Source organism: Lichenostomus cassidix, chromosome 1 (genome assembly GCF_008360975.1).
Source record: "Lichenostomus cassidix isolate B80296 chromosome 1, HeHo_3.0, whole genome shotgun sequence".
In the NCBI taxonomy this organism is placed as follows: domain Eukaryota; kingdom Metazoa; phylum Chordata; class Aves; order Passeriformes; family Meliphagidae; genus Lichenostomus; species Lichenostomus cassidix.
The window spans coordinates 74,290,059-74,315,490 of NC_139479.1; the positions used below are offsets into that span (position 1 = coordinate 74,290,059).

General features: G+C 41.1%; 1 protein-coding gene and 1 long non-coding RNA gene across 6 annotated transcripts in view; one reads left to right on the forward strand and one right to left on the reverse strand.

The window, feature by feature from the left end:
- The window catches only part of PDGFD (platelet derived growth factor D), a 137,320-nt gene that overhangs the window by 25,143 nt on the left and 86,745 nt on the right, over positions 1 to 25,432 (forward strand). The window lies entirely within an intron of this gene.
- LOC146444927 (uncharacterized) lies at positions 10,701 to 13,096 on the reverse strand. The gene is made up of 3 exons (XR_014852998.1): positions 13,036 to 13,096; positions 11,527 to 11,624; positions 10,701 to 10,781 (listed from the first exon to the last, which is right to left on the reverse strand). It is a non-coding gene; the product is annotated as an uncharacterized LOC146444927 (long non-coding RNA).

Genomic DNA, 25,432 nt, shown 5'->3' on the forward strand with positions numbered 1-25,432 from the left:
AGCATTTTAAGACAATAAAACAACTTGTTCTTTATGTCAGTTTTATACATTTTTGTCACTTCAGAGACTGACTGGAATTCAGATTTTTCAAGATAACTTTACACTAAACTTTAAAATAAGATGTGACATGAAGTCAAATAGCTATGCTCTGTTTATGTGAGGTGTATGTCAGGATGATTTCCAGACTCTGAGCAGCTTATGATCTGCCAGCGAAAGGCATGGTCATAACACAGTTACTTTACCAAAAATACATACCTTGCTTTATATCCTGGATCTTTCGTGAAGGTTGTTTTTATGACAGAATTTTTTCACTCAGGATGTTGGGTCTGTTCCTTTCCATGTGGGAGAGCTCTGGAATTAGTTTTTTTCCAGCTGATGAAACTGAACTTCTATCTTCTGTTGAGTACCTTTTAAGGCATGTTGTGTTCCCTGTGACATCTGGTCCCCTCTGCCTTCCTTTCTGCTGAAGAAAGCCTCATAAAACTTTGAAAGTGTGGATGCCTTATGATACATGCTTATCCAAAGACCTGGATTGCTGTGAGACAGTGATGTATATACAGTTGTTTAAGCCATGGGGTCTGGAGGACATGATTTTATGTATAAAGTCTTTTTTTTTTTTTTTCCTATCATGAAGAGAGATGTTTAAGTTTTGTTTTGGAAATATTTGAATGCAACTGCTGTCTCCAGTGTGGTGATCCTTCAGATTTGGTATAGCTTCATGGTACTTTGTTAGTCCCACACATAACTAGTCTGAGCTGTAACCTCCTGCTTAAGAGAAGCAAGGGGTTGAGGTTTAGGGTGTCATTATGGAAAAAGGACATTGTGAACTTAATTGGAAATTATACTAATCTATTAATTATTGTAATGAAGCGTTCAAATATCAAGATAATATTCCAGAAAGTTTGAGTCTTGCAGAGTCAGGAAAGAGTCATTATCAAGTAGTTTTCCAGAAAAAAGAGAGAGAGTAGATTGTGGAGGTGGCAAGCTTTCTGGTCAGTGAATATTTCCAGCATTACCTAACATGCCAATGAGACAGTGAAACTTTGGCAGAGATCTCTCTGTATACAGTGTTAAATATGGTGCTGGAAAATGCTAGCATGTGTTGTCAGTTAGTGATTACAGGAGAAATGTTGATGAAATAGTTAGCCAGAGAGGATGAAAATAGAAAATGATATCATCTTGTTTACAGGGAGATGCAGTAGAACACAGACTGGCAGTGGGTTCAAAGTCACATACATGCACAGATGTTCCCCGAAGCCACTTTACAGATACTTTTTTTTCCTCATTGAAGAATGTCCCACTGAAATGGAGCAGAGGTGACACCTTTGAATTCATCTCACTCAATGATTTAAGCAGTGTGTACTTGAAGCTGGTCATCTGGGTTCTGTCTGCAGGCAGTGAACAATGACAGGCTTATCCTGAGAAATCTTTACCCCACCTCAGACTGATGTTAAGGCAAGGTGATATTAATCCCCTCTTCTTTCCTTTTTTTTTTCTTTTCTGTCTAACCTTCTGAATGTCTTGTGGGACTGGTTTTGCACAACAGAAGTCTGCATCCCGCTATTGCATGCTAGCTGTTTCTGAATTTCCATTCAATTAAAAACTTTGGTTAGGGCATTTCTTTGATCTATGACCTGTCTTCTTCCTTTTTTTCCTTATTTTATTTGCCCTAGTCCCCAGGGAAAATATATTAGTTTACACTATTTTTTCAACTTTGTTTCAGTCTCTTTGTAAATGAATAGGCTAGGCCATGTGTTTCTCTGAAGAGCTTGTAGCACATGCAAGATGTTGCGCAACTGGGACCAAAAATGGCTGGAAAAGCTGAAAGCTATGATAAACTGCCAATTTCTGTGTTTGTGTCTTGTTGCTAGAGAGAAGTTAATATATTTAATACATGATTTAAAAAAATTGTGAAAAAACAGAGAATAGAGGATGCATGATAAATGAAAAATAAATGGGAATCTAGAATATTTAATGAGAGTCCATCTTCCCCCTTATCCACCCTCACCACAGATACTTTTAACATTCTAGGTTGAGTTTGACTTTCCTTGTAATTTAGCAGAAGTAACTGGTGCCTTAATTCTCGCACAGCACAGGCTGGAGAAAATCATGCAGCAAAAGTGGGTTAATGTGAGTGGCAGCAGAACTTGCTCAGTGGAATGAACATACTCCAGTCAGTATGATCATGAGTGACCTAACTGCCTGTATTTTCCTTTCCTTCGCTTTCTCAGGAGAGCCACACTACAACCAGAATGGATGCAAGATAGTTGAAAAAGTAATTCTTAATGGTTTTTTTTTCCCCCAAGGAGAATGAGCTGACCTTTCATTCAGAGGTCTGTTACTTGCTAGTCTGCTACTACTCTGTAGTACATATGTATTTTTTTCTAAGTATACCAATGATAACAGCAAGTAGCAACATTCAGTGAAAGGTCCTGAAGGTCAGGAAGCAATGAGCTGGGGAGGAAAGAACAGCCTGTGCTGTAGCTGGGCTTAGAAAGAAAAGCAGGAGCAGAGCAGGAGGAGAGGGGAGCTCCTTTCCAGACACTTGCACAGGAAATGGGTGTTAGACCTGACTGTCAGCATCTTGAAGTGCCAGCTGCAGTCAGTGTCAGGGCTGGGGGGAACTCTGCTGGGCAGAGTGTGTGCTTCTGCACCCCATTTGCTAGAATGTGATGTTTGTATGCTGGGAAATTCGCTGAATTTCAAATACTCAAAGCTCACTAAATGGCTGTAGTGGCAACACCTTCCTGTGAGTAACAGATGTGCCTTCTGACATCATTCAGTAACACTGCAGTCATTCAATTCTCTCCTTGCCTTTTGCATAAAGGAGAGGAGATTTCTGTGCCTTGGGGATGAATGTGGACATTTCTCTTTCTTACCCTTATTGATTTCCTGTTATAACTTGCAGCATAATAGCGGTAATAGCTTGAATGTACTGTTTTTCTCAGCAGTAAATGATGTGATAAACTACTGGTCCTTTTGTCTCTTAATTTGCTCTGGCAGCCACATTAAGGCTTTTTACATAGCACAGTGATAGTTTTATTACTTTATTCAATTAGAACAGCAGACAACCTGAATGAAGGATGGAGGTACAAATGTAGTTCACATCTGATACCCAGAAAATCTTGTGTCTAGAACTGGATATTTATTATTACACTCAAAATGTCAGCTTTGGTTCTGTGCTTGGACATTCCAGCTCTTGTGAGAATGGAGAAAACCCAAACATTGAATTAGACTGGGTAGGAAGCTTCAGATGGCTTATCCCACCTAGTAAGCTCTTTGATTGTAAGCACCACCTTTGTGTATACCCAGTGTAATGTTGGACTGCCTTGATTATGTTTTTTCATCAGCATACACATAGAGCTGAGGATAGCTGGGGAAGCTTTCCCAAGGAACTGGGCAAAAGCTTTGATAGTTACTTCACCTTAAGCTTTATGGTGCTGCGCCCGTACTATGACAGGTATCCAGATTTAGGTAGTTTGAAAGATAATGCAGTGGTTTCCATGAGTTGCCATCACAGCAGACCATGGCATAGTCATGTTTGTGTTCTACAGTCTCTGAGGTGACATCCATCAGGATGATACTTCTTATGTGATATTTCATCTCTGCAAATTTCTGACACTTGGCTTGTATCCATGTAAACTTAGCATTGTGACTTTGAGGCTGTGTAACAATGGAGTGAAAGTGGCTGTGTCATCTGCATCTCTCCCTCAAGGCTGTACAGCTTTAATAAAGTATTTTAATATACTGATGATTTTTTTAGATGTCTGGTTGCTGTGATAGAAGCTGTAACAGCTACTTCTTTGTACAATTTCCTAAAGCAAATGGATTTTTAATAAATATTTTTCTCTGGGATTTGTTAAGTGAGACTCACTAATGATATGTAGAATATGATACATAGGATCTTTACCAGGCGTTATCAGGGCTCGTTGAAATCTTAAAGATGCAGGAGCAGATGTAGCAGTGTGTCTGATTGGCACTGCATATCTGCCTTCCCCTATCATATTGAGTTAAGAGCCAGAAAGTTCTTTACCCGCAGTGTTATTATTGGTTTTAAAAGTTCTGTTCTTCCCTCCTTGCACCCCCATTCCCTGAAGCCCTTGTCAATCTGTATCCCCTGCGTCCCAGTTGGCTATTCTCTCAGAACCCCTCCCATCTTTCCATCCCTCTTAACCCCATGTTCGCTACTGTTTGGCGCTCTCTGCTCTTCGGAACCCAGCTCTATCCTCCCCCGCGTTCCGTCCCGGACCCATCCGCCTTCTCCTCCCCGCTGTCCCACCAATAAACCCCGGATTCTAAAAGCTGAGAGACTGCATTTCCTTTATTCGCTGAGGCTTCTATTATCCTGTCTTCGAGAAGCCAGCTCAAGCACGGGCTCTCCGCGTTCTGGATCCGCTCTGCCCACAGTAGCGTGGTAGGCACCTGGGGCGAATCTCTTTTTGTGGGGTTTTGGGGTTCCCCTGCCTCCCCAGAGCGAGAAAACCTCAAGCAAGTTGTCCCCATGTGTTGAAAAATGAGCCAGCAGGGGATGGAGAGATTTGAATGGCTGAAAGAAGAGATTTGGACGGAGCTCAGGAAGAAAAGGAGAGTTTGTCAGCTTTGGAAGAAGGGGCGGACAACTCAGGAAGACTACAAGGGTGTCATGAGGGTATGCAGGGAGAAAATTAAAAGGGCCAAAGATCCAAAAACTTAGGCTAGTGCCATAAAAGATAACAAAAATATGTTTTCAAATACATTAGCAACAGAAAAAAGGGTCAAGGAGAATCTCTGCCATTTACTGGATACAGGGGGAAATACTGGCTCTCCAGGGAACTGGTAGAGTCACTGCCCCAGGAGGTATTTGAAAGACATGGTGCTTAGGGACATGGTTTAGTGGTGAACTTGATGATCTTAAAGCTCTTTTCAAATCTAAATGGTTCTATAATTCTATTTCATGTTTAATACATATAAACATTAGCTAATTAGTTGTCAACAAACTGCTTGCAAGTTGGTGACTGCAGAACGAGAACAGAGGTCACATGCCTTGCCCAGGGCCATAAAAGCATTCAGTGCCTAATACAATGTAGTTTCTGGCTTTCTTGGTGTAGCCTCTTGCACACAGAGAGTCTATTTTCAGTTGTGCAAAGACTGCAATAACACAAGGTCGAGCCAAGGAATATAAAATCAGAGGAAAGCTGGAGACATTTTCTCTGCTACACTCTCCCAACTTTCAGTAATCAATAGCACTGTGGAGACTGGCTGAGCCATAGCTCGCATCCAAACCATCATATTTTACAGCTTGTGATGAATCCATCCTCTAGAAATGTCTAATATTTTTTAAACTCATTTTAACTGTTATCCTTTTCCATATCCTGTAACAGTGAGCTCCACAAGGTAATTAATTACCTGCTGCATGGAAGCTATTTGATTCTGCCATCTGTAAATGTTCTGCTTATATTCCACAATGTCCATTTTCCGCACTGTGATGTGACTTTCATTCTATCCCTGTGCAGAGGGTAAGAGGTTTTGGAGAGTGTGGCTCAGGGTACCTGGCTGTGCATGGGCATGTTGTCACCATCTTTTTGCCTCTTCTGTTGTGCCAAATTATTCACTACTGGAGTGATTGGCCTCTTTACATGACATTCCTTGGCTCTAGGAAAGTAAAGGAATATCCTTTTCATTTCAGGTTCAACCCAACCATTACTTGGCCTGCTTTCTTTTGGCAGAAAAAGGTGTCAGTGGCACTTTTGCTGACTTCCTGGAAAGAGACTTAAGTGAAGTTATATTCAGTGAAGTGTCTGACCTTCCCCACACCCTCTGTGTCACAAATATGCTGTCCCATTTTCAGCCTAGGAAATGAAAAGTATTTAATTCTTAAAACCACCAGGCAGTTATTTCAATAAGTTTTAGTTAAACCTCATAAACACACTTACTCTTGCTAATTAAAAAAGAAACTTAAAGGCACATGTAAACTATTTTTGATATACAACCAATTGTACTCTAAATGGTGGACGGCAATAATATACAAGGTGAGGATTAATATCCATTGAGATCTGAGTGGTTTCTATTGTTTCTTTCTAATACCAGGTTGGGGGGGAGGTGGGGGAGGATGTTTGGTATTTTGTTTAAATGCTGGACTGGTTTCGTTCCCTTATCCTTCACAAGAGAAAGGAACAGGGATGAGGCTGCATTCTCTCTTAAACCCACTGTGACTGTGATGCTTCCTGCAGATCCAGAGTTGCTGCAGATCTTTGTTCAGCAATGGGTCCCTCTGGCAGGAGAGGAACACTGCAAGTGAAGCCATTGCATTAACTCTGCAGTACAGCATCTTCCCAGGTCGGCAAGCATTGCTCTAAAATGCTCAAAAGCACTAAATGCAAATTTTCAAGGTCTTTCCATATTGCTCCCTTTTTAGGTGGAATTCCCTTTTTTCTGAGGATGACAATTTTCCTGATTCTGCTTGATTGTTCTTTGGAGTCCTTCCCGCATACCGTCCCACAGCAGCCATCCACAATTGCATGTCTATGCAGCTCAGCTCAGGTTCTTTAGGATAGAAGATATCCCTTTCTTTCCTTCTTAGAGAAATAGGAGGGGAGGTGGCAGGTGCTTAATCTCTTTCCTGTGCTGGGCAGCTAGCCAGCCATTTATGGAGAATGTGTCACCTTTTGCAAGGATCTAACAGTGGAGGAGAAAATGTCGAGAGACTTTTCAAGTGCTTTTGGACCACCACTGGACTAACAGACAAGGATCTCAAATAAATTCTGTGGGAATAAAATGCCTGCTGAAAGCTCATGAAACCTTTAATAGAAAATAAGAAAAAGAAATGTTATATTGGGAATGTGCTCTCAAAAGCTGCATACCTGTTGTATTTTATATGTGATAGGTCAAAATACTAATAGAAAGTTTAACACCTTCTAATAAATCCCGTGGCTTTTTAGAGTAATTCCTCTTGAACTCGTAACATTTGTGTAAATCATGGATGTGGAATACCTGTTCTGTAGTACTGCTCTGCTACAGCCTGGCTTGCTTTGTAGTTTTTTTTTTTTTTTTACAGTGCACTGATTATCCATGGTGCTATCTCATGGCATCTCCCCCAGTAACTTTTTCCCTACCCCAGAGAATAAATTCTGCCTTAAGTCGATGATTCTCAATGAGATAATTGATGATCTTGTAGGATAGAGCTTGGCCTCGGTCGATACTGCTTTTTCAAGCTCAGCTGGGCGGAGCACTTGGGTGTTGGCAAGGAATGGCTCCACACCCACCAGAAATAGCCTGGAAGGCCCAGTAATGTTGTTTTTGTTTGTGCAACTCCTTGTGCTCAAGACACACAGGGCCACCCTGGAAGAAGCCAACAAGATAAACAAAACAGCTAACTCCTGCTCTTCTTTGGGAAGCCAAAATGCTTCAGCAGCTTCTGTTTCCTCACTAAGGACGTGGGAATTAATTAAGGATCCTTGAGCTCAGACCTCCTGCGTTGCATGGATAGCACTGCAGCAATCAGGATTCTGGAGCTCAAGAGAGCAATGAGCGGGTGTGGATCAGCAGACTTGACACTGCCAGGTACCCATCACCTGTGATGGTAGCATGGGGAGTCAGGAGGAGTTGGGATTGTCCAAGATCCCAAGTTCTGGGGTTTTGGCTGTCTCTGCACTGGGAGCTTGAGTCATTCAGTGAACCACTTGTTCTCCTTCTGACCCCCAAAACATTGCTGAGCAGCTTAGTGTGTGGGGAGTGGTGGAGGATGTGGGCACAGTTCCTCTCCTCTCCAGCATCTCAAGAGTAGCAAAGTCATGCTGTAGTCATATGCTGTGAAGTAAAACCTCTTGGTTTACTTTTTTTGAAATGAAGCATTGAAATAGGTTGTTTATGCAGGTACGGCCCTGAATAATTTCTGGTTTATGGTAGTAAAAATAAAGCATGGCAGCATTGTTTGAGCTTTTGTGACCCACCACTGACTAATTCTTGCTGCTGATTCTCCCCTTGCAGTACCAGAAAGGGGTTGGGATTTTTCTAGTGCCAAACCATGCAACTCAGGCAGACTTTCTGTCTGTCCCAACAGCACTCTTTTTCTTGTGCCCAAACAATGTTTGACATGACCAAACTTCATTTATATATTAAAGTTTTAATGAAGTGGCCTCTTTGAAGAAAACTGTTTAGAGTCTTTCCAGCAACTGAATCCCTGCAGATAGTGGCCAGGCACTCCTGGAGTCTGCCAGCCCTTCATTTCCAGCATGATGTTTGGAGGAAGCTGATGCGGGGCTGTTCAAGGACACGCGCCAAGGAAGCTTTTCACTACATTGAAGCATTCAGAGCTTCCCCAGTGATGGTACTTTATCTCTCTTGTGCAGTAATACAACACAGCTAAGAAATGACTGCATAACTGAGTGTCAGGTGAAGCTTTTTTCCCTTCATTTCTCCTGGATATAAATTAAGCAGCGTAAATTTGTCTTCTCAGAGTGATAAAGGACCTGCGATACTTTAAATTTATAGCTTGAAGAATTTTAACAGAAAGCAAATACTTCAGCAACATGATCTCTAGAAGAGGAATTCTTCACATTGACTTCCCTCATTTTCTTCTTTTTTGCACTTAGTTATAGTGATCATTTACACTTTTGAGTCTGCTTCTAAGGGAGCAAGAAGCAGTATTGAACACCTCCTTCTTTTTCCTGTTCATTTGAGTACTATTTTTTTCAGTCAGTTTATGGATATCATGTTTTCTGTAGTCAGTTATGCCCCCCAAACCTCGACTCGATCCCTTTCCTTGCATGGCTGCAAGGAGGGTAGGGGAGCATGGCAGAGCAGGGCTGCTATGTTGGGTGTAGTACAGCTGCGTTTTGAGCATGAGGTCTGCAGACCTGACTCTTGGCTTACACTTTGCAGGAGCTAATCCTGCTCCTCATGTGTTTGCTGTGCAGAGCTGTGGCCTCTGGCCCTCGCCAGGAGTCTCTTGTTCACATGCAGCTTGATCTGTGCTCTCTGCACTGGCTCTCCCCACTCAGGGGCTAAGGAGAGAGGCTGTAAGGTTGCCCTGCAGTTACCGTCACTCCATACAATGCACTTTCCCTGGCAGCCATTTTGCCCCATGAGCAAAGCCCGCCCATTCTGCAAGCTGTCAAGTGGCAACTTCTTGTTAGCATCTCTTTTGCAACTCAGAAACACCAGGGGCACTAAGATCCTGTTTTAGTAAAATGAACAAGCAAAAAGGAGTAATACACTTCTTCCTGGATAGCAATAATTATTGTCCCAACTTGCACAGGAACAAAATATCAGATTTACTGAATAATGTTCAAAAGCAGCATTTCTAAAATGTTTGAGTCAAAACTACCTTATACATGTGAAATATATTTTGCCTTTCATTATTTTTCTGCAAGTTTCATGATTTATAACAGTGATTTATTAAACAAAAGAACATTATAATTAATTGCTTAATATGTTTTTTTTCTGATAACTGCATTCAATGCCTCAGAACTGCAGTGCTCATCCTCTCACCCTGTGCTTTTATTCACAAGATGAAATCAGAAAGCAAGCTGTCTCTGAAGCTTTTTGTTTTGGTTCTTATTTTCTCAGCTCTTGGTTGGTTTTAGCTTGGAATGAATTATTCAGTGAACCAAAAATACCTAAATAAACTGTCAAGAAAGATACATTATCTGTATTTGCAGAAGAGACTAGTGCTGTCAGAATCAGTTTCAGCTCTTTGTAGTCCAGGTGCTTAACCACTGTCTTCCATTTAACTAGTTACTAATAAACCACTTTAGGTATTTGACCTGTTTTGAAACTTTGACAACAAGCATGTACTATTTCAGTTATCCAGTGTAAGTAAAACAGTATTAATATTATATGTTTTAACAGACATACTTGTTTTCATTTTGAGTTTAAATGGGCTGATTAGAAGCAGATGAATTCAAATGCAATAGCGTAACTTAAAAATATAGTGATTAAGTTCTCCTTAGTCTTTTTTTTAATTCACCCTTACTTACCTGTATCTGGCCAAGAGTCACCCTTGGAGAGCCAAGTTCCATCTGGTCTTAGGTCACAGACAGCTGAAACTTGTGCAGAGGCTTGAGAACCCTAAGTTTCCATTCATGGAATCATGCAATCATTTGAGTTGGAAAAGATCTCTAATGTCATGCTTGAGACCCTCAATGTCCTTCTTGCAGTGAGGGGACCAGAACTGAACACAGGATTTGAGGTGTGGCCTCAGCAGTGCCGAGTACATGGGGACAATCCCTGCCCTGGTCCTGCTGGCCACACTATTGCTGATACAGGCCAGGATGCCATTGGCTTTCTTGGCACATTGCTGCCGCATTGCTGGCTCATGTTCAGATGCTGTCGACTTTTCTGCTAGACAATCTTTCTGGCTACTCTTCCCAGTCCAGTTTCTAGTGATTTTTTTTAGTCAGTTAGTGGTTTTATTTAGATCTCCTTCACTGTAGCCTTTCCTAGTCTTTATGAGGCTTTAAAATTGTTCTGTTTCAGGAATCATGTATTAACTCGAGCTCACTTTTTATTATGATACGTAAAAACTACTCTCAAAATGTATGTATTCTAGAAAGCAGTCTGCATGGTAGTGCTCATTCAAGGTACCTTTTTAGCCTTCCTTCTTCATTTGTGTGCATTTGTGTGCATGGAAAAGCGAGGTTCTGAAGCTTGTGTGCTACAGTTTGGATGAAGCCACATCTTTTGCCATTTTTGTTCTTTTCTTTTGTACTATGCGTTGCTCTTTCTTCTGCAGTAGATTGCTGGGGATCCCAGATGTTCATCAGGAATGGTTGTGTTGTCAAAGTCCCTGAAAAACAGCTGAGCTGGGAAAACAATAGTTGAATAAATTTGATGGGTTGAGCAAACATTTAATGAGGATCAAGGGAGCAGGGGAGTGAGGCTACAAGGAACATCTAAAGTAGTACATTTCCCCTCTGTGTCTCCTCTCCTTCATTTTGCTTCGCATAAAAGAGCTGAAGCCAGCTGCCTTCTAACATTTGAGCGCAGCAAATTGTAGCAGATGATTCTCATCCCAGACACAGTCTGTGTATGCTCTCCTGTCAGCATAGAAGTGTCACAAACACACTGCACTGGGGCTAGGAGAGCAATCTGACACAGAAACAGCTTGGTAGCTTTGTCACATCACCACCACAGACCCCCACTGTGAAATTCAGAGAGCTCAGATTGCTACAGAAATTCCTGACCTCATCTGAAGCCGGTGATGACCCTGAACTGATGCAGACCATTTTTATTTTAGTATTATTTTGGCAACTGTTTTGCTCCTCTCAATTGTCTTGTTCTTGTGTAGGAAAGAAGGTGCCCGAAAAATGGCACACTTAGTCTGGTGAGAATTTTATTATCGAGTTTTGGCCATTAAAAGGTAAATACATCCCGTTCTAGGATGCATGGAGGTTGAACTCCTTTCCAAGGCAGCCTCTCCTGGCCAGCTACGGAAAAGGCCTTGAGACACCTCAGCTTTAGATAACTGTACTTGGATGAGCCCCACCTTAGGTAACATAACATGTATTTATTTTCTGCTGCTTTGAGGGAGAGAGGAGAGAAAATTACCTGTGTGGGTTCAAGCTGGTAAATGTCTTGGACTCAAGGTGGGAAGAGAGTGCAGGAATGGTCCATTCCCCTCTGGGAGACTTTTGGGCCAGGGATAGCTGCGCAACACAAAGAAGCCAATTCAATCTTTCTGTTCAGAAGGCATTGGCAACCAAGTGAAGTGTCAGCTTTGCCTTCTTTTTCTGGAATTTGTTACTTAGAAATCCTGGATCTTTGCAAAGGCCTGCATTCCTCTCTATCGCAATGTTGATTTCATTGTGGCTTTTCTTGTTGAGAAACTATTGATGATTTTTCTGTTTCCAAATCTATGAGCAGAGAGTGGCCAAAATATCTGTTTCAAATCTTGTTTACCCGCAGAACTGCCAGCTTTCTCCTTGCGGTTGCTCTGGAAGCTCCAGGCTTCCCACCTCTGTCACAGGTCCCAGCAGTCACGCCTGCTGCCGAGGTCTCTGCTGGGGTCTGTGCCAGACTTGAGCCTTGCTGGGGGCTGGCAGCCTCTGCTATGACCTGGAGCCAAACTCTGCCTCCAGACTCAAGCCCACTGAGACCAAGAATGAGGAGAGCTTAGCTCAAGGGTAGGCGGTGAATTTCCTTTGACCTCCAGGAGGCTTTTGGAGATTATTTTTTTTTTATAAGCAACAAACCACTTGCACATTTTGATCCCTGGATGATACCAGATAGTTGCAGTGAGTGTAACCACAGAAGTGGCCAGAGTTAGGAGAAGCCTGTCAAAAGCAAAATGGTATCAAGTTGTGGTAATTTGCGAAAATGCATTGGGCCCAGATTTTATCAAAGTCAATATAAAAGATGAAAGGGATCAGGCACAAGGTCAGACACCAGGCTAGAGGTTCACTTCAGCTAAGAGGCAGCAATTACAGCCTGTCAATAAGCAGAAAGGACTTGCCAGACAATTCAAAAGCTTTATGAACAACCATGGCTTGTTCTCAGAAGAATATGTGTTATAATTGTTTATTTTTGATTGTGTCCATGAGATGAGAGATTCTTCATATCTTGGTGAGTAATTGGAGTGAACATTGTGTGTTGGGTTTTTCTTCTTGCTTAAATACATAGAGTAAAACACTCTATATAGTATATGGTCAGATATGAGAAAGTTGGCACTATTGCAAGGCACTTCCAAGTCCTCTAATAAACTAATCACAGGGCTCTCACAGCCTCAGAGAGCTGGAATTGCTGTCCTACTCTTACGGGCATCGTCTTTTGGGGTCAAGGAAGTAATCTTTATTTGTATGAAGGACTCCTGCTGTAAGGGAGTGGCCTCACTGACATCATGGTTATTTGGAGGGAGCAACACAAGAAACTGCAGGGTTGTGTTGGTGCCATTGGTATCCATTACCTATGCTCCAAAAATACTGGTGCCACTAGCAGAGTGAATCAGGGGGGTCATGGCCCATTGTTCAGTTATATACTAGCATTTAGGAGGGGAAAATAGATTGCAAAGAAGACACATGGTAAAAGAATTTTGGATAATTCGAGATGGATAAAACTCACTTGAGGTGTAAGGGTTGTCTTTTTAAGGACCATGCACACCTTTGTATTGAGTGTTTGTTCTACCCCACTTCCCTCTAAGGCTTCCCTTAAGTCATTATGAAAGTGTCCTGAACCACCACTGTTTTGGAGAAGTCAGAGCTGTAAATGCCCCAGCAGTCCTGGTCCTTGCCCCAGGAAATGTAGTCCAGGGACAGTCCTGGACTGTCAGTATCTCTTGTGGGTGGTGTGAACCATCCACTGGGTATTTCTGGTGCTCTGGTGACAGCAAGGGAGGCTTCAGCTTGCTTTCATAGGACAAAGCCTTGATTCTCTTTGAGATGAAAAGAATAAAGCTGGGCTCTGGCCAGGGCATGAGAGTATGGCTGTGTGGGTGGTGTAGAGCAATGATTTAGATATTGTCTTGCATGGAAAGAAAACAAAGCACAGCCATATTTAAAACCTGCTGGTTTCAGAGGTAGATAAACAGGTTTTCTCTGCATTTCATCAAGTCCAAAGTGAAGCAATGTTGAATATATTCTGTTTTCTTTCCTTTTTTTGAGTAAGATTTTCATTGGTTAAGGAATGAAATGCTTAAGTGGTTTTATTTAATATTTAGTATTTTAATAGGAGTAGGGAGAGATGTTATCATTAAGTTTTGTTTGCTTCAAGGTTTTTTGGTCCCATTTTTAAACAGGAAATGAGTTCCTTACTGTTTTTGAACTAAAATTTAATATTACTTTAATGGTTAGCTGTGATCAAGAATAAATTGCACCTACTGTGCAAAAATTGCTATTCTGAAGCAAAAGACCAGGGTACTCAACACCTTTTGACAACACTGTTTCAGACATGGGGTAGTAGAAGCTGAGTCTGTTACTGGAGTCTGAAATTCTATAGCTGCATGTAAAAATGTGTGGTAGAACTGTGTCATTGCCTCAGGCAGAGGCATCCCTCTGCTCCTGATGAATGTCATCTCTGCCTGCTGTGTCCTGTCCTTCAGCCCCACAAATGCAGTGCTCTAATGCAGTGAATTTTCAAAAGCATTATGATGGTACAAGAAGTATAAATGTTTGAAATGTTTGAAATATCTGAATTATACTATAGTGGAAATAACTGTGTGTTATAACTGAGACTCTGCCAATGTTTTCTCTGCAAGAGTGTTCTGTTTTGCATTCCCGAACACATGCCAGACTTCAACCACAATACATTTTTCTTTTATCCTTAGCATAACCATGCTATTTAGATATGTACTTTTTTTTTTAATGACCTAGCTTTTGACAGAGTTTTTGACACTGCACACAAAATATCCCTAACACTTTTAGGCAGTACACTGTAACTAAGGTGAGGCCTTTTTAATCTTCTTTAAGCGTAGAAACAGTCATTTTAAGGCAAAAGATGCCAGATATAAACTGAAAATCAAAATACAGCTCCATATTAGTTTCCTAAGTTCTTTCCCCTTCGTCATTAAAGACTTAAAGAGGCTTGAGTTCCTGATATGAAGTCCTCTTTCTCCTCTTAAACCAATAATTATGAGGGAGCAGTCATTCTGTAATAATATTTTGCTGTGAAGTGCTATGCACATGGCAGATACAGGTAGCCCAGAGGAGGTTTGAAGGTAGTAAATGTTAAGTCTGCATACATAGAGTAAGAGAGAAGTATGGCTGCTTGCAAAAGGGGTTGGCTGGATGGTTGCATTCGAAGAGTCGTGGTTGGTGGCTCAGTATCCAGGAGGAAACAATGAGATTTAGTGCGCTCAGAAAGTTTGCCATCAACAGACACCAAGCTGCATGATGCTGTTGACATACTGGAGATTTATTCTCCTGTAGTTTTGTATGATGACCTAACTACAACTGTTATTTTAAAAAAATACCATGTTTGGTGTCAAGAGTAAATATACATTTCAGGTTGAGATAATGTCAGAGTCTGATCTGTGGTGTATTGTTGCCTTGTAACAGAATAAATGCAACACATCAGATGAGTTTTATGCCATCAAGGTAACTGTATTGATAAATTTATCTGCATGTTTTTGTTGTAAACTAAGCAAATTATACCAGGTCATGAAATTCAGAGGCTCCAAGTTAGATTTCTGTTTGGAACTTGAAAGTAGATGAAGCAGTTCAAGCAAGCAAAATCATTCCTGTGTTGCAGTTTGTCACATCATTGATCTTAGTTTAGTTGGTAATTGCTTTTAATGCCCAGAAGATTCCCTCATTATTTTTTGCTTCGGTCTCATATAGAGTTCAATATTACAGTTTTCATCACCCAAAATTTTAGTGGTATTCTTGTGGGGCATTATAGTAGAGCATCTTATTGAACTAGTATATCATTTCCTCATTGGTAATATTTGTAGAAGTTGAAGTTCTTATGTGAAATAAGATAGTTTCGTTTTCTCCGATCGCAATCACAAAACATTTAGCAATTTTAAGAATGTCTTGAAAGCAATAGATATTATGCCTTTGATTTCAGAAGAAGCTTTTTTCAATGTTAAAGGCACAATGCCAGTTTAAAATTTTTGTTTCAGTAAAGTAGTTCACCTTTTACTGCTGGTAGCAACAGACATTGCAGTCCTGTAGGAATGTGGTTTGTAAGTTGGTTACATTCTGCAAATGTACTGAGAATGAAAGGATCAATGAGAAGGATCAGTCCCTGATCAAAGTCTGGCCTCTGGTTCCTGCACAAGAGAATAATGTTGCTGTGCTCATGTTCCTGGTACAATAGAAAGAAGGTTAATAGGGTGCAAAATTTCTCAAAAGGAAAAAGTAAAAGTGTTTCACACACTGTTTTTCTGAAGTGTGTGAAAAAAGCTGACATGAAAATGTACGCAGGTTTTATTAGACCTTCTCAACTTCAAATATACCTACAAACAGAACTTCTAGTTTTACTATGCTGAGTGAGTGCTCTTGGCCTCAGATTTGTATACTACATGACATGTCTGGAGGAGTTACATGCTCTTGAAATGGGAATGGTTTGCGCTTTCTTCTGTGTGTATGTGTTGAGGGGTGTAGGTAATTGCACATTGACCTTTTGATATAGGAGCCCAAACAGTTGGTGCTGTAATGATCATCCTCCTTTCAATTCCAGGAGAAAATGGAAATTGCATTCCTACAGATTGCTTCTAATTTTATGTATGAGCTTGTTTAGAGCCATCTATCATTGAAGAGCATGCTGTCTCCTCATTGTGGCTTTAAAAAAGTCTGTAGCATGCCGACTGTGTTTCATGGCATATGAAGCTGGATGGAGGCTGACCAAATCGAGCCATCATTACATATGCATCCTGGCATCAGCCAAACTGAGTTGCTTCACTCCCTTGCCCATAATGAGAGGTGGTGGTGAACATTGCTGCTTTTCCAAGTGATGGTGATTGATGGCCCTGCCCCAAGTGCTGGCCAGGGATGGATTAGAGCTTCCTTCTGTAAGGATTGTTCCCTACACCCTTCTTTAAAGCACTGTGGTGACTGGAAATTAATTAGCTCCTGCTGACATGATGTGGCTCAATGTTGCCTAAAGGTATCATATTACCTTCAGGGGCACAGATGCCTTTGAGAACAGTTCTGACTTGTCAAAGGTCTGCTTTGGTTTGGTTTGGTTTGCTTAGCATGAGTTTGTTTTGGTTTGTTTGGGTTGAGCTTTTTTGCTTGTTTGGGGTTTGAATTTGGAGTAAGGAGGGAGCAGAGAGCATGTTCTGGTTGTCTATAATGACAAGAGAGGTCGGTGTCCTTCTGCGATACTAATTCAAGAAATACCTTTTATCTGCATATCAGGTGTAGTGTTTTTGCACTGTGGCTGAGTTAATGAGCTGGTTTCTGGAGGTTTTGATAGGGATAAAAGACAAAGTCAGAGAGTCAACCATGGGAGAGAACTTCCAGCAGAAGTAAGTGGTAGCAGAGAAAAAAGTAACATATATTATAGATTATATATTATAGATTATAGACTATAGATTATATTGTGTATTGTGTATTGTATATTATACGTTGTATATTATATACTTATATAGTAATATTTTATAAGACAGAAAATAACAGGAGAGGTGCTGCATCATGCTCAAGGCATAGTGATACTGACATTGCCATGTGCCTCACTACAGAGGCCCCAAGCTGAATGATTACAGGTGCTGAATTATCTTTGTGCTCCTAGAACTGACCCCAGTGGACCCAGGAGATAGAGTGTTCTAGGGGTATAATGGAGAAAGTTTGCATTGTGTCCCATGCACATTGCCAGTTTAAATACAAGAAAAAGTAGTTAATCAATTTTTGCAGGTTATTGTTTTGAATTTCAGGTTATTTTTCTTTTCTTAGCTTCTCAAAGTCTTCATCTTCCTCTGTATCCACCTTAGGACTCCTGAATTCAGAAGAGCAGAACTGTTCTTTGTTTCCCTAGTATATAGAGAGTGTTTGTAACAAAGAAATGGGGACTAAGAGGAATCCAAGGGAAAGAGCTCTTTCTACACCTTAGAAAAGATAAAAGCAAATTCATATAAAAAAAAAAAGGCTGAAAGGAGTGTGCGGGACTTAGAAGAACTAAGTGAAATGTGGCTTCAGTGATATTAATGGTAAAAATTTTTAGATAACCGTGGAGCCAGTGTTGCAGCTTTGGATTTAGTTTCCATCACTGCCATTAGAAGTGCAACCAGTTCTCCTGATGTAAAATGAACACTGTAGCACTTTCCCATAATTGTACAACAATGCTGCAAGGGTCATTGCAAAGAAAGCCTACACTAAATCCAGGTATTTGCTTGGTTTACAAAGCGTTGTTTTATTGCTGATTTATCATGGGGCAGAAAGTGTGGGGAGGTTTCCCAGCTGTTTCCAGACACCTCCTGTGGGGACTCTCCCATTCCTGACAGCTGAGGCCACATCACCCTGTCTGGCATAACAGTTGTACTGCCAAACAAGAAAGATAGCCACACAAAACTCAATGTCTTTAGTGTGTGGCCTTAATTCCCCATCTGTCTAGCATCCTGCAGCTATTAGAGATGGATAATTTTCCTGTGGGGTAGAGAATATTCCCTGGAGCTGTGGATCACAGGGGATTAGGGATGCCATTATGAGGCCACTAGCTGGAGAGGGTATTTAAATCTCATGCAAGCCCTTTGGTTTGTTATCGGAAAGGCATGGGTTTTTGTTGTGACTTTTCTGATAAAACTTGTAGTAATTTATATTGTTCTCAGTTACTGTCTCTCAAAGTCTTTCTAGCAGCTGTTTATCATTGTGGAAGTGTATCTCCAGTGGAGAAGAGCAGATGGGCACCTCACTTCAGACTCTCTGGGGAATTAGCTTTGTGAGTGTGTCTTATAAGCAAGCTGGCTTTAGGACATGGAATTTGCCTTCATTTTGAAAGCTATGTAATGCATTTGGCCAGAGTACTACCCTGCCTAGGAGCGATGGGGATAGCACAGGCATTTCTACATGTGTGTAGTTGTGGCACAGTGAGTGCGTAGGATCTAAGCACCAAATACATTTTCCTCTTGATTGTCAGTATCCAACACATTCTCTCTTGGGTAAATCAAGTTATTAACTACATTTTAATATCAATCCTGATGCTCTGTCTCTTCTGTCTAATACTGCATATGTCTGTATATCTAGCTAAGTTTGTGTGCATTGGTGGAAAATTACCTCATAATTTTGCATAGCTATAGTGAAGTAAAATTAACCTGAAAAATTGACTTGAGAGGACAGGAAACTGCCAGTAAAAGTTATTAACAGTCTATCGGTAGAGAAAAAGTTAATGCCTCACCTTCCTATTCATAGGATTCTTCCTTTTACAGGATTCAGTTAAAGCCCTGAAGGTGCTTAAGCAATATCACATGTCAAAGAAGCAAGTCAATAAGGAAGGAACGTGCAGGTTTGGAAGAGGCTTGCCAGACTGGTAGCTCCATCCTTGTGATCTCCTTGCATGCATGGTTGCATGGCAGAGTGGCTGCAGTTGTGCATGTACCAGAGAAGCTGGGCATCGACCAGGGCAGGGAGGTGATCTGCCCACACCTGAAGTGGGAAGGTGGGGAACTAAATAGCGTAGGACTGTGAATTAGAAACAAGACATTTCATGACTACTGCTGTTAGAAGGAATTTATGGAGATACACTTGTGAAGAGTGATCTCGACAGCTGGATCCATTCTGTGTTATCCCAGAGAAGGCTAGCCCCATTTCTCCACTTGAAACACCACCCAACATCTTCCCATATCCACACTCCCTGCACAAGAAGCTTCTTTCCCCACTACCCCAAGGCAGCAGCAGGCAGCAGCAGGCAGCAGCAGGCAGCAGCAACCCACTCACACCTTTTCCCTCCTTAGGTGTGCTGCACACCCCATGGGTAACCAAAGATTATTCCCTCTCTCTCTCACCCCCAGAAATAGCAGCCTCTTCCCATCTGCTCCCTCAGAGCCGGGCAGCAGAGCCCGGAGGCCTGTAAACCAATGTGGGAGGAGGAGTTTGGCTGCTCAGCCAGCCATTCTTTGTGCTGCTAGGGGAAAAGGCTGAATGTAGGCACTGGGTTTGACACACCAGCTGCCAATTGGGCCATGCTGCTACAGCACATTCCAGCCATGAGCAGTGTAAAATGATACACCGGGAGTACAGATGTGGTTTGATGGCTGGCGCTTGCTTCCCAGCATTCCTGGTCTGTGCAGCATGCCCATCACACTTTCTCTCTTTTCCTTTGACTGAAAAATGATGAATAAGGGAAAACTGCTTTTCTGCTGTGTGGGGACTTGGGTCAGTTCTGTCTCTTGGCCAGAGAACAGAGGTTGTGGTACAACTTCCACGCAGTATTGCAGGCCTTTGAAGGCATCTGCTATTCTGCTTGTGTAGACAGCTTGTGTGTATGCAAGCTTGTGTGTTTCCAGCTGTTTGATCACAGTCTGTCCTGGTGCTTGGTACTATTCCGTCACAGGTACAGGACACATAATTTCCTTGTTGAGCTTCATGGGGTCCTTGTCTCCATTGTCTTGAGGTCCCTCTGAATGGCTTCATATCCATCTAATGTCCCAGCCACTCCCCCGATTTTGTATCGCCTACAAACTTACTGGTGCACTCTCTTCCATCATCCAGGTAATTAATAGGGATACTAAGCAGTATTTAGTAGATGCCAGTATGAAATATAGGGTACACCATTAGTGACTGGCTTTCAGGATTTCATGTCCCTGAATTTCTGGATTTCATGTCACTGTCTACAGCCCTGTGAGCCTGACAGTTTTCAGTCTAGCTCACTGCCCACTTACCTAGACTATACTTCATCAGTTTACAGGTAGCAAATGCAGTTGCTTCCTTGTCCTTTGTCAGCAGGTCTCAATTCCCATTCAGCAGTAGGCTTGCATTTTCCCTAGTTGTCTTTCTGCTGTGGATATACTTGTGGAAGCTTTTGCTCTTGCCTATCACCAGATTGGCTTTGGTTTTCCCAACCCCATCCCTGCATATTCAAGCTGTTTCTACATTTCTCCTGTCCCTGCTTCCACCTCTTGTACACTTCCTTTTTATGTTTGAATTCAGTCAGCGGGATCTTAATCATCCATGGAGGCTGCCTGCCACCTGCACTTTACTTCCTGTTTTTTAGGAATGGACTAATTTTGAGCTGGGAGGAGGTGGTCCTTGAAAGTCAACCAGCTCTTGGATACCTGTTTGCTCCAGGATGGTATCCCATGGGTTCTTCCAAGCAGATCCCCTAACAGGCTGAAGTTGATTCCCCCTAAGTCCAGGGTTATGATCCTTCTGTTTGCCTTGTCCCATCTTCTCAGGAGCTTGATTTTTATTATTTCATGATCCTGCAGCCAAGGCTGCCCCCAGCCTTCACATTTCTGATCAGTCCTTCTTGATAAAGGTCAGGTCCAGGTTTTTTCTTGAATGAATGAAGGTTCAGAGCACCATTCCCCACAAGTCTTGGTCCAGAACATTTATGCTGTGGCCTACTCTGTTTTTGTACATGCTATTCCATGAACATTACTTCTCTCATTCACCAAGTATTACTGTGTATTTCCATGAAGCAGCACCTATGGAAGCAGAGCCACAGTATAGTTATTCCCGGCCAAAATTTTTAACATCACTTGGAGACAATGCCACCTTGAATGTGGAGCATGTGAGCACCATTCTTTGTGAAAGGCCTTTTTGAAGATAAGCTAAAATTTAGGACGTAAGGAAAATCGTGTCTTTGTTCTCTCACGCTGTAGAGAGGTTAAGTTGGTTCTGTTGTTTTTTGTGTGTGCTTGTCACATGGATCTCTCCCTGGCTTATTAACTGTGCCAGTATGGGCATGTCTTCTTGAAATTTGGCTTTGGGAAGAGACATTAGTACACAAATACCACAAAGATCTTGCATCTGATAGTGCTTTTACCAGGTTTAGTTTGACTTTTTTTTCTTAGACTTGAATTCTTTCCCAAGGACAAGCTGATGTTTGGCTCTTGGCTTTTTCAGAAAGTGCTGGTGGTGATATAATCAGTTCCTTACAGTCAGTGTGTCACTTTTTAGTTGGCTAGCACAGCAATAGATTAAAAACTTAAGTGGGTGGAAAAACAGCTTTAATTAATTAAGATAGTTCATAATTATTTCTAATGTTACTGTTCTCTGAGGACACAGTCACCCATGAATTATGCTGCATTAGCTTAAAAAAGATTGTTTCCTCCAAAAAAGAAAGGTAATTTTGTATAAAAAGTTAACCACTAACAGTGTTTTTACATATCTCCATTTAATTCCTTTATTACAAGTGGATGTTGTTATCATGGTTCCTAAATGATGGGTTGCACTGAATGACATAATCCCGCCTTTTTCTGCATCTGTCTGAACTCATAGATACCAGTTGAGTGGCTTTCGTGAAACTGGGGACAATATTTGCCCTGGGTATGTTCAGGGAGGTAAATTTGTTGTTGATAAGAAGCTGTGCAGACCATAGGACAACATGGAATATTGTGTTGTTCAATATTATCCCTTTCCCCCAGAACATTTTCATGACTGTCCAAGCTTTTGATCACTGTCTTTTTACATGATCAAATTCACTTTCTGTGTCTAGAGGGTACAGAGATTAAAAATCTGATATCTCTTAGAAAATTAAGCTTCAACATTCATCTTTAGTATCTCTTCCTAGATCTGTGGCACTCCCTCTGGTGAGTACTTGCCAGGAATGCTTTTCATGGGTATTTATAGCAGTATTTCTTTTAAAACTAAATCTTTTATGATAGACTTTGGCTTTTGGGCTCATTTTTATTCCATATCTCTATTTCAATTGTACAAGACCTCTGACATACAGTAATCCAGTGGAATGAGAAGAGTTTTCAGTTTAATATAGGTTTACATGAGTTTTGAGCCTTTGTGCAAGTTTTGGGACGTAATTCAAACAACTTTTTCCAGTATCATTATTGAAGTCTTCCAGATATTTTGTAATACATGCTGGTAATTCTTGGCTTCATAATGTATTGATCATGTAAGTTACCTAGCTAAGGAAACAATCTGGGTGAAAATGAAGTTCATGAGATCTTGAAAATGCATCAGGTAGGGATGTTTCTTTAAGAAAAGTAGAGAGATCAAAAGTCGCAAAACAGGAGGAGAAGGAGCTGACTGACAGCTCATCTGTCTGTGTATCCTCCCTTGTGTGAAGAGCTCTGATCCAGAGCACTGGGTCACTCAGATAATGCATAAAGTCAAACGAGGCTGACCAGTAATAAATTTCAAAGTTTGTTTTGTAAGTTGTGTTGTCGTTTCACTGATGTTCTTTCTGCTGTGTACATGATGCCTGATATAACCTTCCAGACATGGGCAATATCCCAGCACAAATAACTTGGCAATGTGCTTATCTTGAAGGAATAAATAATGTTGTCAGATATTGCTTGCATCATACCTGAGGACCTCCTTCATATATCTGTTCATCCTACTGATCAGGACTACATCCCTCTCTCACCCAAAAGTAAGCATATGCTTTCTTATTTTCTGGGAAAATGTCAGCAAATGTGTAAGAGTCCATTACATAACTGCAAATTTAGCTTCTTTCAGAGTCCTAAGTTTTAGTAAAAGTAAAGAATTTCCAAAATTCCTAGCATTTGTTATCACATTTCTATGTAGTTTCCAGCCCTGGGAAGTCACTCTACCTGATAGTGTCATCCCATTCATTTTGTTTGTGTTTTTTTAACATTTTTGGCTGTTGACTTCAATTTGAGCAGGTCTAGGTCAAAAGACTGTTTTACCTGGTAATATGGTAAAAATACTAATTAATAAACTGAATGATTTAGGGGATGAAGAAGCCTTTTTTTTGTGTTTTCTTTCTTCAGCTAATTCACGTTGGTTTTAATCCTTTCTTCTCTTTCTCTATTTCATTATCCTTCTTTCTGCATTTGTAAATTTACAATAGTTACAGTAAAAATTTAAAAAAAAAATAAAGAACCCCTCTTTACAAATGCTGCTGAGACTGTAGCTCTCTTAGAAATACCTGTGGTAACTTCCAAGGAGCTGCAGTATTCGGCACGCTGTGATGTGCTCTATGTTATGATAGCTACCCTGCTATCAGTACTGAGATAGCTAATTTAAAGATAGTTCAAATATGTTCCCTTGAGCTCTGGTGACTGGAGTGTTGACTCTGAATAAGTACTCTGATTACACAGTGAATGAGTATTCTATATAAAATATGGGGTATACCCAACAAGATAATGGAAAATGGAAAAGGGAGAGTGCCTTTCTTCGTTTGCAGGTATTCAATTTGACTGTAGGAAATGAAAAAGGTGAAGAAAATTGCGTGAGGGAAGGGCAGGACACCATCATGATAAGAATCACTGTGTCCATTTCTTCTTGTGATAGGGCAGCATTAAAATTCTGACCATCCCAGCAGCATACACGGCATCAGTGCCTTTCAGGAGCGAGGAGATGCAATTCAGCGGCGCTTGCATTTGCCAGCAGATCACGCGATTGGGAAGGGGGAACCCACATTAAAGGTGTCAGCATTTCTGCACTGACTTCGGGTTCCAGAATAGTGTATTGTCTCATAATTATTTCCTTTACATTCGATCCAGTGAACTTTCCTCCACTTCTGCCATCCCACATCTGTTTTGTTGCACAGCTGTTACTGGTTTAGAGTCATCATAATAAAAAGGAAACCTCTTTTCTTTCAAAGCAATCTGTAGTTTGGCAGGGAATGAAATAGCCACTTCAGCACTGGTGACAAAAAAATCTGCCTTTCATTGACAGAAATAACTTTCTCCAGACTCTTGTTTAGGCATGCTGTCTGAAAATATGTATACCCTGAAGCACCCTGGGGGTTAACTTGTAGCATAGAAATACAGTTTAATCTTTTATACTTTGTAATTTTCTTTACTTTGTTTCTCCGTGACTTGTTGTCCCTGTTGTGCTGTAGTGTTTCATTCAATTTCATGTGTTGCTTTGCTGCAATGCAGTATTGGAGTTTCACTTCTTTATCTTTTGCAATAAAGCACTTACCGTTTCTTTATAAATAATTTGAGTTTCTCTGCTAGTATTTTTTCCAGGGCTTTTATTTCCTATTATGAACAGAAATTATATGTATCAGGGTGCTTTTATGATCCAAGAAGTTCCAGAGGCCCAGACCTGAACTGCAACAATTTTGGTTTGTAACTCAGAGATATAACAGAAATAACTTTGGAGAGCAAAATGTTATTTGATGAGCCAGAGTCAGCACAGCCTCTGAATGCTCTCTTCCTACTCCCAAACGAATTCAGAAAATAGGGACAAAACACATTACGCCATTTTTGTCATGCATCCTGAAATATTTTTCAAATTTCTAGTACCTTCTGAAGCTGCAGACTCAGCCTTTGGTGAGAGAGGCCCTGCAGTTGCCTCTGGGCAGTGAGATAGCAGATTTCTGAAGCACTTGTCTTCTTTAGCCATTCTGCCTTCCTGTTTTCCACAAGTTTGCATCAAGGCATTCAGCAGGGAATTTACAAGCTATAAAAATGTATTATTCAGTTATGAAGTAACAACCTCATCACCATGACTTCAGCAAGGGCTCATAAAAGGCAGCATCAGATTTACAAGCAGAGGAATTGTCAGCTATGTCTAACAGATGGTTTGCAATTACAGACTTGCTGTTTTTTGCAACTCAAGCAGGTAAAATTCTGGTTAGGTGTATTGTTGATAGTCTTCCTTTGTAAATTATTAAATGGGTTAAAAACAAAGCCAAGCACTTCATGTGGAGCACTTCTTTTGGGGACATAGCATTGTCCCCTTGGATGGGATTTTCTGCATTGCAAATGAAGTTTCAGGTTCTTCATTTCTTTTGTGAAAGCAGTCATGATGCAAAAAACAGCTGTGACAATTTGGTCACTGTCCTATGCGTAGTTTTTCAATTTTCTGTTCTTTGGTGCTTCTTCAAGATGATGCCCAAGCAGTATGCTCACCCTGGGGGTTAGGTAGAGGGCTGGGGACTCAGCTGCCTGCCTTTGGAAGGGCCAGAGGCATATTGCTTTACTCTTCAGGTG